The sequence below is a fragment of the Ambystoma mexicanum genome, chromosome 13, assembly GCF_040938575.1.
Source record: "Ambystoma mexicanum isolate Mex_15411 chromosome 13, UKY_AmexF1_1, whole genome shotgun sequence".
NCBI lineage: Eukaryota > Metazoa > Chordata > Amphibia > Caudata > Ambystomatidae > Ambystoma > Ambystoma mexicanum.
The window spans coordinates 124,558,370-124,573,181 of NC_090938.1; the positions used below are offsets into that span (position 1 = coordinate 124,558,370).

General features: G+C 49.6%; 1 long non-coding RNA gene across 1 annotated transcript in view; it reads left to right on the forward strand.

Annotated features, from left to right (window-relative positions):
* The window catches only part of LOC138520963 (uncharacterized), a 129,855-nt gene that overhangs the window by 54,972 nt on the left and 60,071 nt on the right, over window positions 1–14,812 (forward strand). Inside the window, exon 2 of the long non-coding RNA XR_011282896.1 lies at window positions 5,921–6,106. This is a non-coding gene — a long non-coding RNA (uncharacterized lncRNA). The remainder of the gene's footprint in view (window positions 1–5,920; window positions 6,107–14,812) is intronic.

A 14,812-nucleotide genomic window follows, 5' to 3' on the forward strand; every position in this document is an offset into this window, starting at 1 on the left:
GCCCAGCGTGGCCGTAGGTTGCTTGTGTCCTGCAGGTCAAATACATGTGGTAGGTGCAATACCTGTGTCCCTCCACCAGAGGCCAGGGGTGGTCCTGATGCACTACCTCCTGATGTAGAGGCAACCTCGTCTCCTGACATGTTGTGTGTGATTACCCCTCTTTCTCTCCTGGGGGTTTTCCTGTGTAACTTTCCCTCTTTCCACTGGGTGAGTGAAATCCACCTGTTGTTGCCAGTTTCTGCACTCCGGCGGGTGTCCTGTTGTGGACATGCAGTGGCGATGCTGTTTATAGCTGGCTGGCACTGTGCGAGGACTTCTCCTGCCCCTTGTGAGCAAGGCTGGAGGGGCTAGGCCCTGCAGATGGCACTCATGTCTGTAGACACGCAGACGTGTGATGGCCGTGTTCACCGGCACCCTCCTGGGCTGTGCTGTCACTGCGCAAGGACTTCCTCTCCACATGCAGCCCGGTACCTCTTGTGCTATGTGGGGTGGCGGGCCGGGTCCTTCAGGTGCGCTTTTGTGGAGAGGCAGGCGGATGTGTTTTGGCCGTGCCCGATGGCACCCTCCCGAGCTGCGCTGATGCAGCTTCTCAAACCGTGTAGGTATTCAGCGGACATCACGGTGGGCCTCTCCTGGCTGGGCGCTTGTGCCGGGTGGTCCTCCCTGGACCGGGAGCCATGGCAGCTGGAGCGTGGGTCCCACTCGGACCCGCTTGTCTCCAATGTACCCAGGCCCGAGAATCACTCAGGGCTGGGGGCATCCTTCCAAGAACCACACGTACACAGGCCGGTGCTGACAAACACGTCTTTATTGCACGCCTGTGTAACAGTAACTGAAACCCCCGTTCCCGGAAACCCTCTCCCTAACGAAACGTCATTTCCCTCTGTCCTGCCCCAAACGCAGGTGTAGTGTAATTCTTCCAATGAAGACAGGAGCCTCAGATCTGGTAACGATGTATTTATTTGCTTAACCAGTTTCATGCAGTATGCACTCACACGTGTGCATTAAAGATAAAGGCCAACGGGCCTAAAGTGGCAGAGGGTATGCTGCAGGGATGGTCTGAGCCCCAGGCTGTCTCCCGAGCGGGCCCCGTAGCAGGAGCCTATGCAGGACGCCTCTTCGCGTCCGCCGCTCGTCCCGTAGTGCGCGCAAAGCGCGCGGGGGCGGAGCTTGATCCGGGCGCGAGATCTCGCGAGAGCGCAGGCTCTCGCGATGTCTCTACACATCTCCCTTTTTCAACGCACTTCACATCATTGTAAAACATAGTCATTATATCTCACCGGTCTTCTGTGTTCCCTTCTGGGACGATCCACAGTCCGGGTGAAATTCTCTCGTTGCTCCTGATCGGGATCTTCACCCAATGGTTCCGGTTCAACTTCTGTTTCACCCTTCTCTCGGTCGTCTCCTTCTGGTTCTCTTTCTTCGCTTGCTCCAAAGTCCCTTTCGGTTTCCGCTGGTGGTCTCTCTGGGGTCTTCGCTCTTCCTTGGTTCTTCTGGTATAATGCTACTCTTTCTAGATTCCACGCTCGCCCATCTTCCGTGCGGATGTGGTTTGTCCCTTTGTGAATCACTTTGATGGGTCGGCTAAACCGAGACCCCGTGCTTTGATCCTTCTTTGGTAATTGGATTTTGACCAAGTCTCCCTCTCCGATATCTGACGTCTGCTTGGTTCTTCTTCTTCGATCGCTCCATGATTTCATGCGTGTCTTATCGCTTTCAATTCTCCAGACTACTTCTGCCATGTCCACTGCTTCATCCTCTCGTATTTTCGACAACCATGGTGGGATCAGCGTGGATGCTGCACTCCTCCCTCTCAACATTTTGAACGGGGATATTTGGGTGATCCCATTGGGTGTGAGTCTGTGGGCTGCTATGGCCTCCTTGGTGGTTTTGAGCGGGTCCATGCCCGAAGCTGTCGCCAGTTGGATGGCGCCTTTTATGAACCTGTTGGCCCTTTCGACAAGCCCATTTGCTTGTGGGTGATACAGGGCCGCTTTCTTTTGTTTTATGTGGTTTCTTTTTAAGAACTCCTCCATGTCTTTCGAGACTAGTTGCACCCCATTGTCGGTGACTACTTCCTTGGGAAGACCTTCCCTCTGAAAGATGTCTGTCAGTACTTCTATAACAGTTGCCGTGGTTATGTTCGGGACGAACGCGGCCTCCACCCACTTGGATAGGTAGTCAACCAGTACTACACCGTACCGGTGTTCAGGTGCCATTGCTTCCAAAGGTCCTATGAAGTCGATGCCGACCTTTGACCACACCGCTTCTGGAATTTCTGTGGGTATTAGGGGTGCTTGGCGAACCTTGAGTCTCTTGTCGCTGTTGAGGCATTCATGGCAACGTTCTATCATGGATCGAATTTCCTGGTCCATGGATGGCCACCAGTAGGCTTCTCTCACTCTGCGACGGGTCATGGTGTTTCCCAGGTGGCCCGCGTGTGCTCTACCTAGGATGATTCTTCTCATTCCTGTGGGAGGAATAATCTGGTCTGACTTCATGATTATTCCCTCCGTTTCCGATAGTTCGTCCGACACCTTCCAGTAGGGTCTCATGCCCTCGGCTAACGCCTTTTCACTTGGCCAACCTTCCTTGGTCCATTTTCGGATCATGGCCATGGTGGGGTCTTTTCCATCTTCCTCTTCCCAGTGTCTCTCACTGAGTTCCAGGTACTCTGGCGCTCTCACGTCCATAATTGATGCCACTATGCATTCTCCGTGGAGGAAAGTGGTGGCTTTATCCTTACACTCCGGCAGTCTCGACATGCAGTCGGCTTGTGAATTTTTCCAGCCTTAAATATGCTGGATCTCAAACGTGTACTCTTGCAGCTTGGCTGCAATGCGTGCCAATCTGGGTGTGGATACTTTTGTGCCTCCCAGGCTAAGCATATGGATCAGGGGCTTATGATCAGTCACCAACTTGAATTTGGTGCCCCATACATATGTCCTGAAATGTTCCACCGCCCATGCGCAGGCCAACATTTCTTTTTCAATAGTGGAATAGTTCTGTTCCGCCTCTGATAATGCCTTCGATGCAAAAGCCACTACATGTTCGGTGTCGCCTTTCTTTTGTGTTAACACTGCTCCCAGTCCATAGGCCTGGCGTCGGTGGTGACAACCGTTTCCCACGCGGGATTAAACGGTCGGAGGCATGGTGCTTCTACGATATGCTGTTTTATCTTCACCATCGCTGTCTTTTGGGGTTCCTGCCACACAAATTCCGAGCCCTTTTTGAGTACTTCTCGAAGGGGTGCCGTGGTTTCGGAAAACTTAGGTATGAACTTAGCATAGTACTCAGCCAACCCCAGAAATGACCTTACTTCCTCTTTGCTGACTGGTTCCGGTGCTTTAATGATAGCTTGCATGAGATTCTGTTTGGGACTGATACCTTTTTCTGAAATCTTATATCCTAGGTATTCAACTTCTTTCACTCTGAAGAGACATTTCTCATATCGTAACCGCACCCCTGCTTCTTGTAGCTTGTTTAAGACCACTCTCAATGTAGCGTCGTGCGTCTGTTCATCCTCCGCATATACGAGGATGTCGTCCTGGAAGTACACGACGTTTTTAACTTTCTTCAGCAAGACGTCCATCATGCGTTGGAACGCCGACGCTGCCGATGACAACCCGAATGGCATTTTGGTGAATTGGTATGTGCCAAAGGGAATGATGAATGCCGTGAGAGGTTTCGATTCGTCATGTAGCTGTATTTGGTGATATGCGTTCCTCATGTCCAGTTTCGAAAATATCCTGGCTTCTTTCATTAACAGAACGAGTTCATTTATGCTTGGAAGGGGGTAGTTATCAGTGATGACTTCCAAGTTTAAGCTGCGTAAGTCTATGCATACCCTGAGTTCCTGTGATTGGGGTTTCTTTATGAGCACGACGGGGCTCAGTCATTCTGATGCTTCGATCTCTTCTATGACACCCTCCATTTTCATCTTTTCCAGCTGGCTTCTAAGGGTATCCCTTGCCGTGGCTGGGACTGGCCTCACTCGGTGCTTTACAGGGACAGCATTCCTTTTGAGTATTATCTTGTGGAGAAAACCCCTGATGTGCCCCGGCTTCTCTGAGAAGAGTGTTGGGTAGTCGCTTTTGAGCACGTGTCCTCTCGTCACCTTGACTGACAGGACTTGTTCTTCAGTGCTGGGATCCAATCTGATTTTCAGCTTGTCCTGGTCGTCCCACCCTAGCACTGCTGGGCCTTCATGACTGAAATAGACTCTGGTCGTGGTTTCCCTTCCTTTGAATTCAACTTTGGCTTTGATGTATCCTAGTAGTTCGACTGACGCCCCTCCAAACACCGTGGGTTTGTGCTTCGTTGTGAGCACTTGTACCTTTTCCTTTCCCACCATGTCCTTGTACGTGCGAAGGGGAAGGATCGTTAGATCGGACCATGAATCTGCCATGACCTTGGTTTCTATTCCATCAATCTTGATCACGCAGTGGGGCTTCTCTCTCCTCGCTCTTGTGCTGTTAACCATGATGACCGTGGGTCTCCCTTCATCCTCGGAGGATGACTCTTTCTCCGGATTACGATCTGCATTGAGGCTGGATACTTTCTTGTTCCTCCACCGACACACGATGGAGAAATGGCCAATGCGTTTGCAAATGGAGCACTCCTTGTCTCTGGCTGTCAAACGCCAGGTGTTTCGTGCTGGTGCACCTGTGACACTTTAGGGGTTCTTTTCTGTTCCCTCTCCCTTCTTTCGTGTCAGCAGCCGGCCTCTCTTTTCTTGCATGGTAACCCACTGCTTGTATTTCTGCCGAACCATGGGCCCCAGTAAGCTCCTTACATCTTCCTGCCGTTTCTTCAACTGCCCTGGCGATCTCAATCGCTTTCTCCAACTGCAGTTCTTTTTCGACAATAAACTTATCTTGGACCTTCTGGCTGTTGGTGTGGACGACCAACATGTCACAAATGAGACTCTCCGCGTTGTTGCCAAAGTTACACAGCGCCGCTAATTCCCTCAGCTTGGTGACGTAATCGTCGACTGGTTCAGATATTTCTTGCTTTCGTGTGTAAAACCGTATTCGGTGGAGCACTGTGTTCTCTTTACTGGCAAACCTTTTTACGATTCTCCTGACCGCCTCCTTGAAAACATCGTCATCGTCGCCAGCCACTGGTATCGGAGTGAGACTCTCGAATATTCTCTGTCCTTCCACTCCCAGGGCATTTAATAGCATGGCCCTGCGCCTCGCCGCTGAAAACCCCGCCCCTCCTAAAGCCTCCACGTATGTCGTGAATAGGGGCTGCCATTGTGGCCATGGAAAGGCAGGCCTACCTGGGGTTTGGAGAAATGGCGGCGGTGGCGTTGCCTCTTGCATGTTTTTCCGTGGATTCTGGTGGTGATCCTCGTCGCCAATTTATGTAGTGTAATTCTTCCAATGAAGACAGGAGCCTCAGATCTGGTAACGATGTATTTATTTGCTTAACCAGTTTCATGCAGTATGCACTCACACGTGTGCATTAAAGATAAAGGCCAACGGGCCTAAAGTGGCAGAGGGTATGCTGCAGGGATGGTCTGAGCCCCAGGCTGTCTCCCGAGCGGGCCCCGTAGCAGGAGCCTATGCAGGACGCCTCTTCGCGTCCGCCGCTCGTCCCATAGTGCGCGCAAAGCGCGCGGGGGCGGAGCTTGATCCGGGCGCGAGATCTCGCGAGAGCGCAGGCTCTCGCGATGTCTCTACAGCGGGGCTTCCCCTTGCAATGATGATGGAGGGTACACGCCCTATGGAACAACATGACATCTCCCCTCTTTTTAACTGTGCGGTATGCTGGTGGGGCTCCCTAGCCATCCCATGGCATGCTGGGATATGCTTCTTCCTGGTCCCAGAGGCCGAAAGATAGGACATCTGCATGCACAGCGAATGAGTAATCGGAGAAAGGTTCTTCCCATAAGATATTTCTCGAATCTTTCCAGCCCAGCAAGCATCCCGGGACCAGCCAGATGACAGAAGGATGACCAGCATCCCCCAGCTGGAATGCACACGATTGCTTGGAAAAGGGAAAAATTCAGGGCAGGCTCGCGCCAGATTAAAGCAGGACACACCCCATGTGTCTGAGAAGTAGGACGTGCAGCCAAGCGGCCACCTGCACCCACCAGCCGGTAAGTGAAGAATGAAATGGCACTGTAAGTGGCAAATACATAGCTCAGCAGTACAAGTGAGATAAAATAGCTATGTGTTTCATCAAACATCACAAATAGTAAAGGCATACACAGGCTCCTAGGATGAGATGCAGCGGGTGAAACGTGACAGCATAGCATCAGTTAATCACAGAAGCAAGGGCACTGGTGGGAGACGTATGCCTCTCACTTTCTGAGGGGATAGGGGGTGCATTGGGGGCGCATCCCACACTTTGCAGGAGCAGCAGGGCGGGGGGCTTGCCTGGGGTTCTTTTCCCGAGTGCCAAACCAGACACAACGATTAAATTGGCTCCTGTAGCCTGGGAAATGGCAAGAATCATTTGGTTTTCCCCATTACACTTACCTCCCCGTGCACACACTTCACCGAGGACGCCTCCCGTTTGTCACAGCCATAATTTAGAAAAACACTACGCCCTCTTTGGTCATTCCCCTCCGCATGGTGGCTCCAGCTAACAGGACAATAAGGGTGTTATCGTAAATACCAATGGAATACTTCCAGTCACCCCCAATGCACGGCCAGGAGCGTAACAAGGAAAACGACCACGTGTAAGTGGGGTTACCAATGTAATCGTACTGGTCTCCTCCCCCTTCACCGCCTTCAGTTGAGGACATGACAAATACATATAACTGGACCTAAAACCACCACAACCCGAAATGCCAATCAACCCCACGACACCCAAGATTTTACCAGCATATCCCTTATGTTCAGCTGGTCAAGTGGCACATCGAGTAGGTTCGAATCCCGGCAGGGCCAAACTCAGCCTTACATCCTTCCGAGCTCGATAAATATGCTTCTCACACCGTGGTTCATAATAAGCAGCGCTCAGATACCTGAGGGTTCGTAGCGCTATATAAATACGAAATTATTATATGTTTAGCAGAATTTTGGAAGGAGTAACCTAGGTCACTGGCCTGCAGATATCACCCAACTGTAGTCCCAAGGCCTCTGCCCAGGAAGCAGCCACATGCCAATGGATCAATTCTGCATCATTATTGGACGTCCCACACACACCAACGCGTACGCATTCCAGATAGCCACCAAATACCCAGCAGTGAACCAGGAGGCCCTACGCCTTAAGGTATTAGTAAGAGGACTCAGACACACATAGCCAGACATCCTTTGCAATGACAACACAACCACTGTGGCCCACACTACTCATATCTTGGTGTAACAACCTCACCATCCAATTCACCATATCCACTGCATCTACTTCACTACTAAAAACTATATTAGCACTGTGGTAAAGGTGCAAATTCAACGCTGCCAAGGGAGGCACCCCTATCAATTGCTTCACTGATGGGGTCTATGCAGTGGGGAAGGGGAGGGGCGCTGCTGGGGGTGAGGACATCATTGACAGTTGTACTGTGTAACTTATGCGCTGTGTGCGCATTTGCAGCCCGAGAAATATGCGGGGAGGAGTCGGATTGGGGGCAGGGGTGGTGGGAAGAAAAGGTAGTGTAGCATTATGTGAACAACATGACAGCCATTTTGGAGTATAGGCCACAGGTAAGTAAAAGATTTGTCTTGTTACAGCCGCAGGCCTCATGTCCTGGGCAAATGTGAATTTCTCGAGCACTCGGCTACAGCAGTGGGCTGGAGAAATGTTGCAAGTTGGCAGTTGCCAGGAGAACATAGCCACAGTGGAATGGGACCAATAGATATTTTCGAGCACAGCAAGCTGGGCACCTGGGTGCCCACCTGGGAAGTGTAGAGCATGAAACATTAAATGCAGGCAAGTTCAATGCAACCACGGTGGGGTGAGTAGTTTCAGATCAGCCCTTGAACTGAGTGTGTGAGGGCTGTGGGGTTGAGGGGGCAGGCAACAGGAACCAATCATATGGGGGGTTCCGATGTCCTTAGCGTGCAACAGTGTTTAGAGTCATTGCTGATGTCTGCAGGGCACCTCATTGACGGATGCTGTGGGAATGTCTCTCCATTGCCAAGCTCAGGTTATCTTGTGTGCTTAATGAGAACTGACCAATGCCAGGTGAATAAAGTTCCAGTGGTCAGCACAATCACGTAAGGCTTCAAAACGTAATGGTGGGACGATGTGGGAAGGTCTGTGATGTCACGATGGGTGGTGTGGGACAATGGGGGCCAGGAAAGCAGGAACCAATTACAATCATTCAATGTATGCCTGGATATAGGGGACTGACAAAGTCCCACAAATCAGCTTTTGTAAAGTGTATCAAAAAATGTTTCAAATGTGTTCATACAAATGTCTTTTGTGTATAAAGTTTTTTCCCAGAGTGGGCGGTGTTGACAGCTCTCTTGACTCGGTTCTGTTCCACTGTGCTGTTTGAACCATGCTTTCCCAGTTGCATTCTGAGCCTAAATAAATTGCATTACTTCCTGCTTGGTGTACACTCCTATTTGGATTACTTTGGTGTTCCAGTTGTTACTTGCCTTGGAGGATCCATGATACAGTTGGAGGCACCAGCGAGATTCTCAGTTCACTCAGCCAGCTGAGGGTATTCTGGCCACCCTCTGAGGGGGTGCGGCGCAGGCGAGCTCAGACCAGTTCAAAATGCACAACTGAGTAGGCCCTGCAGATGCCGGGTTCATGAAGGTCTGCCTGGTCCGAGCACCACCCGCACTCAGATGGAGGTGCCGGCCATAGGGCAGGCATGTGGCAGGAGGACTCGAGGATCTCTTGGACACGTGAGTGTAGCTGCGCATGAACGTGCGATACTGTGGTTGCATGCCCACGGAGGGGGGAAGGTTTTTTTAAGGTATTTAGGACGCATCCTACAGTGGGGCGGACGATCGGCCGTAGTAGAAATAGATGTTAGAGGGTGCGTGGCGGGCATGTTTGCGTTAGAGCAGAAGGGTGCATAGACGGTGGCAGACCCCATTAGATGGGAGTTACGCGTAGTGCAGGCAATTGTATAGTTGCGTCATTTTTGGGGACAGGGTGTTGCTTTTTTTGATTTATTAAAGGACGGCGTGCAGTAGGATAGTAGATGTTGGGTACATCTGTTCTTTTGATTTGTAGTGTTTCGTCAGTTCAATAGTTGGAGTACGTTTTGTTTCATGTGGGGTCGACTGAGGTGGAAGGGCTGACACAAGAGATAGTATATATATATATATACATATATATATATATATATATATATAGTGTATATACATATATATATTTCTGAGGCTTGTGGAATCTGCTTAGATCACATGCTGTGCATAGGCCGACATCTAGTGGAAGCTGCAGAGTATTACAGTTTGTTTTTCAAAACTCGAAAATGGGCGTCAACACAGGGCGTGCCAGTAATACTATCCCTAGTGTGACGTCCACTGTACCCATGATCCCTCACGCGTGTAGGACCCTCAGATTGTTTTTTTCCACCATACTTGTCGGAAGCATCCCACGGAGTTCCCTGGCTTTAGCCATAATTTTGCTAATAATATATATTTCCCCGTTTTCTTCATTACCCACGTCGAGACATCGGAATCTGAACCCTGACGCCGGACCGGAGAAGAAAACTACCGTCGAGCTACACAACGGACTTTGGGCCTCGGAAGGCCTCTGGCCTCGGCCCGGGCCTCGGAAGGCCTCTGGCCTCGCCCCTGTACAAGTAGGGAGAGTGGGGGGTGGTACATACTCTTCACTCACATATATTCGCATATATATATTCCTACACACTAGCCCGCTGCCACAGGGTGCGTATGGAGGGTACCCCTTTCCAATTTTGCCCCAAGTGCAACTGCAAGTACCTGTTACACTTCGCCCTCAGCCGCACCACGTTCCCCGGGTTCTTCCTCGTTCCTCCCGTGTACACAAGGACAATTGGGGAGTTCCAGGTAACGCCAGAATAAGGGACAGGAAAGTGATCGCCCTTCATAAAGGGTTACGGCGCCGGCATGCGCCCTTCTTATCGCGCTGGCAGCTGCCGTGGAAAATTGCTACACGAACTACATAACCCAGAAAACCTGTCAATGGTTGTAGTTCCCGGCGTTGATACGGGAGCCTCATTTTCAAACGGTACGCCTCCTTGTTGTTACTTATTCCACAGCGGCGTACAGAACGCTGCTTCTGTTTAAAGTTACAACCGGCATACTTTCCGAAGTGCTCTCTCTGTACCTTGATTTTGGAAGTTCCTGTTTTCCTGTGTACCGACCCTGCCTGCACACAGACTCCTTCTTCTTAAACTTTATTTTGATTTGTTTGCTGACCGCCCGTGTACCAGACCTCTTGCCTGCTTCCTGGACTCTTGGATAGTGATTTTGCTGTGTTAATTGACCGCCCGTGTACCAGACCTCTTGCCTGCTTCCTGGACTCTTGGATAGTGATTACTCTGGTAAGAACAACTCTATAATTGAAATCCCTCTTTCATCAGACTATCATCACGTCTGTGGATTTTGGCTTCATTTCTAAAGTGCATTTTGGAACGCTTTGCTGTGGTGCACCATCCCGAAACCAGTGCGACCCTCGTCCCGCTCGGGGATAGCTGCCTTACTAACCTTCCTTTTTTTTATTTTATACTTTCGTTGTTACCCAGGATTCTTTACACCAATCTTACTTCCATCAGTGGTAAAGTATAGTTTTCTTGGTTTTCAATATTGGAGAGTTACACATTTAGCTATATACTAAAGCCTCTTTGCTTTATAGGTTGTTCCAGTTCTTTTGGCTTAAGGGGAGTTAAACCAGGTACTACTTAAGGGCTATAGTCTTGGGGAAACCAGATTTAGAAATTGACATATAGTTTAACTTGTTATCCTTTCCTTTACAGCCTGGGTTCGAGGCGGTGTGTTCTCCCCGCTCTTTTGATCTATCGGTCCCCTTGTCTGTACTGTTCAGCAGGTGGTCATATCGGTTTAAAGAGTTCTTTCCCTCACAGAGAGGAGGCTTGGGTGGAGGCTCCAACCCTTGCTCCTTCAAGCAACTCCCCAGCACTAGAGGTCCGGCCTGTTTTACGTACTCCCCATTCTGGTGAGTAACAAAAACAGAAGCCATGGAAGAAGTCGATCCTTTAACCACCTTGGTTCGCTTGGTATCTGAACTTCGTTCTGATATGACAGCCGCACATAGTGCTATCCATCAAAGGATCGACACTTTGCAGAGTTTTCCAAGCCCCCACACCCTGGGGGTGGATACGTCTGCTGCTACTGCATCAGGTTCGACCGGTCCTACAGCCTCTGTCTCTGGCTTTACGGCTACCCCGGTGCTTATGGCTACTCAGTTCCCACTGGCCCCCCCAGAACGTTTCTCTGGGGATCCTAAACATTATTGCACGTTTATCAACCAGTGTAAATTACATTTCCTCTGGCGGTCCACTGCTTTTCCTAATTCTACTACTAAGGCAGCCTTTGTTCTCTCTCATCTTGGGGGTACAGCAGCCGCTTGGGCTAATCCGTTACTTGAATCCAATAGCTACGTCCTTTACGACTGTGATGCTCTCATCACTGCCATGAACAGAGTATTTGACACCTGCTATAAATCTCAGGCTACTGACCTGGAGTTCCTCAATCTGCGTCAAGGCACATCCTCTTTGTTTTCATACCTTACTAAATTTAACCAACTGGCGGCTGAAACCAATTGGCCGGAAGAGAAAAAATCAGCCGTGTTTTACAAAGGGTTGTCGGAAGAATTAAAGGACGTTTTGGCCACAGTACCAGTGGTTCCTACCACTTTTGGTGAATTGCTGGACCTGGTTTTACAAATAGACGCTAGAAGAACCGAAAGAAGGGGCGAACGCAAGTTGCCAGTCCCTGTTACTCCTCAGGTGGACCAGTCTTCTCCTTCTACTTCGCTTCCGGAACCTATGCAAATCGGGGCAGTAAGAGGTCCTTTGACTCCTGCACAACGAGATTATCGCAGATCACATAATTTATATATGTATTGTGGATCTGCTGAACACCACTTGAAGGATTGCCCTAAGAGACCTGTCAAAAAGCCGGAAAACGCCAGAACCCGGGGATAGACAGGGTCCCTACGCCGGGGGTGCTTTCCTTGGACTCTCATGGTGCTGTTTCTGTTCCTGTTAGCCTTCCTGTGGTGTTTACCACTGAGGGTAGTACTTTTTCTTCTTTGGCGATCATTGATTCTGGGGCCACCGGGAATTACATGGATTACGATGACGCCACAAGTAAGAATGTTACAATTGTCTCTAAAGCCCAACCCGAGGCTGTTCACGCTGTGGACGGTACATCCTTGATCTCTGGCCTAGTTACACAAAATACCTCCTTAATTCATATGCAAACAGAGGAAGGACATGCTGAGACAATTTCCTTTGATCTAATTAAAGCCCCTCAATTCCAGGTCATCTTGGGCATCCCTTGGTTGCAACATCGTAATCCGGCCATCGATTGGACAAGGAAAACCGTGCAGTTTCCTTCCACCGAGTGTAACGAAAAGTGTTTCCTAGACACTAGTGTGTCCCCTGAGTCTTCTTGTCGAGCCTTGGTAGCATCTATGTCTATAATTGGAGCCATCACTAAGTCTCCCGAAACCGAAATCCCTCCTGAATACAAGTCTTTTTGTGATGTGTTTGACAAAGGAGGGGCAGACCAATTGCCACCTCATAGGCCTTATGACTGCCCCATCGACTTACTGCCAGGTGCTAAGGTCCCGGCGGGTAGGGTCTATTCTCTTACGGTTCCAGAAGATAAGGTATTGAAGGAGTACATTGACAAGGCATTGGCCATTGGGTTCATTAGGCCTTCCAGGTCCCCTGCGGCCTCTCCGCTCTTTTTCGTCCCTAAGAAGGAGGGCGACCTCCGTCCCTGTATCGATTATAGGGCATTGAACGCGGTGACAGTAAAGAACCAATATCCCCTCCCGCTTATTTCAGTGCTCTTAGACCAACTCGGTTCTTCTGTAGTCTTTACTAAGCTGGATCTTAGGGGTGCATATAACCTCGTTCGAATCAGGAAAGGAGACGAGTGGAAAACCGCCTTCAAAACACGCTATGGATTGTATGAATATTTGGTCATGGCATTTGGTCTCTGTAATGCCCCGGCCACTTTCCAGGCGTTCATGAATGATATATTCCATGACTGTTTGGATCAATTTGTGGTAGTATATTTGGACAATATCCTCATATATTCACCCTCCAGAGAGGAACACACGAGACACGTGCAAATTGTCTTGCAAAGGTTGAGGGAAAACCACCTATTTGTCAAAGCTGAAAAGTGTGTCTTCAACTCCACTGAGGTGGAGTTTCTTGGTTATGATCTAACTAGTCAGGGTATACGAATGAGTCGCTCCAAGGTTAAGGCTGTTTTGGATTGCCCCGTTCCTACATCGATTAAAGCCTTGCAATCCTTTTTGGGGTTCTCGAACTTGTATAGGGGCTTCATCCGTTCTTTTTCTTCTATATCTGCGCCGCTGACGGCTTTGACCAGTTCTAAGAAATCCTATCAATGGAACCTGGAGGCACAACGAGCCTTTGATGCCCTTAAGGCAGCATTCACTTCCGCTCCAGTGTTACAGCATCCTAATCCCTTACTCCCATTTTTGGTGGAGGCCGATGCTTCTGGCTCGGCTATTGGGGCAGTTCTATCCCAGAGATGTCCAGACTCGGGGAAAATCCATCCGATTGCATTCTTTTCAAGGAAATTGACGCCTTATGAGCGCAACTATCCAATCACAGAACGAGAACTCCTAGTCATAAAAGACGCTTTTTCTGAATGGCGGCATCATCTTTTGGGGGCTCGACATCAGGTCACGGTCTTTTCGGATCATCAGAGCCTTTTGGCATTTAAATCAATGAAATGTCTTACCGCCCGACAGGCTCATTGGCATCTTTTCTTTTCCCAGTTTTATTTCACTATCACGTATCGACCGGCCCAATTGAATTCTTGTGCAGACGCTTTGTCACGCATTGCCTTCCATTCTGACAACAATGTCTCTGGCAAACCTCTCTTGTTACCTTGTAACGTTGTTTGTGCCTGCACCCCTCAACCTAGCCTGCGGACTATGATTTCGGATTGGGTCTCCGCACATAAGGAAGAGTGTGAAACTCTCAATCTTGATGTGGTTAAAGGCCTACCCTACATTCAAGGACGCTTGTTTGTGCCTCCAGGTCAGGCACGCTTACGTGCTCTGGCTTGGTCTCATGACTCCCTAAGTGCGGCTCATCCAGGTCAGCAAAAGACGCTGGAGGCATTACGCCGTTGGTCCTGGTGGCCTACTATGTCAAGGGATGTGATTGACTATCTGGCATCCTGTTCAGTATGTTCTCAATGCAAAGTCTCCCGTTCTAAACCTGTGGGTCTGTTACGCCCTCTCCCTGTGCCCCACAAACCATGGTACATGGTTTCTATGGACTTTATTGTGTATTTACCTCCTGTGAAAGGCCTTGATACCATATGGGTAGTCATTGATTATTTCACCAAGATGGCACTGTTCATTCCCTATTCAGGCCTGCCTTCTGCTCCTGTCTTGGCTTCCCTTTTTCTCCAGAACGTTTTCCGGTTCTTTGGATTGCCTGCTATCCTGATTTCGGATCGTGGCTCTCAATTTACATCACGTTTCTGGAGGGCTTTGACTGCTTCATTGGGTATTAACGACCGGTTCAGTTCTGCTTGTCATCCTCAGACGGACGGGCAAACTGAAAGAGTAAATGCCACCCTTGAACAATTTCTCCGGTGTCTCTGCCTTCGTTTTCAAGCATCCTGGTTGACGATGCTTCCTTCTGCTGAATTCGCTTACAATAATTCTATGCATACTG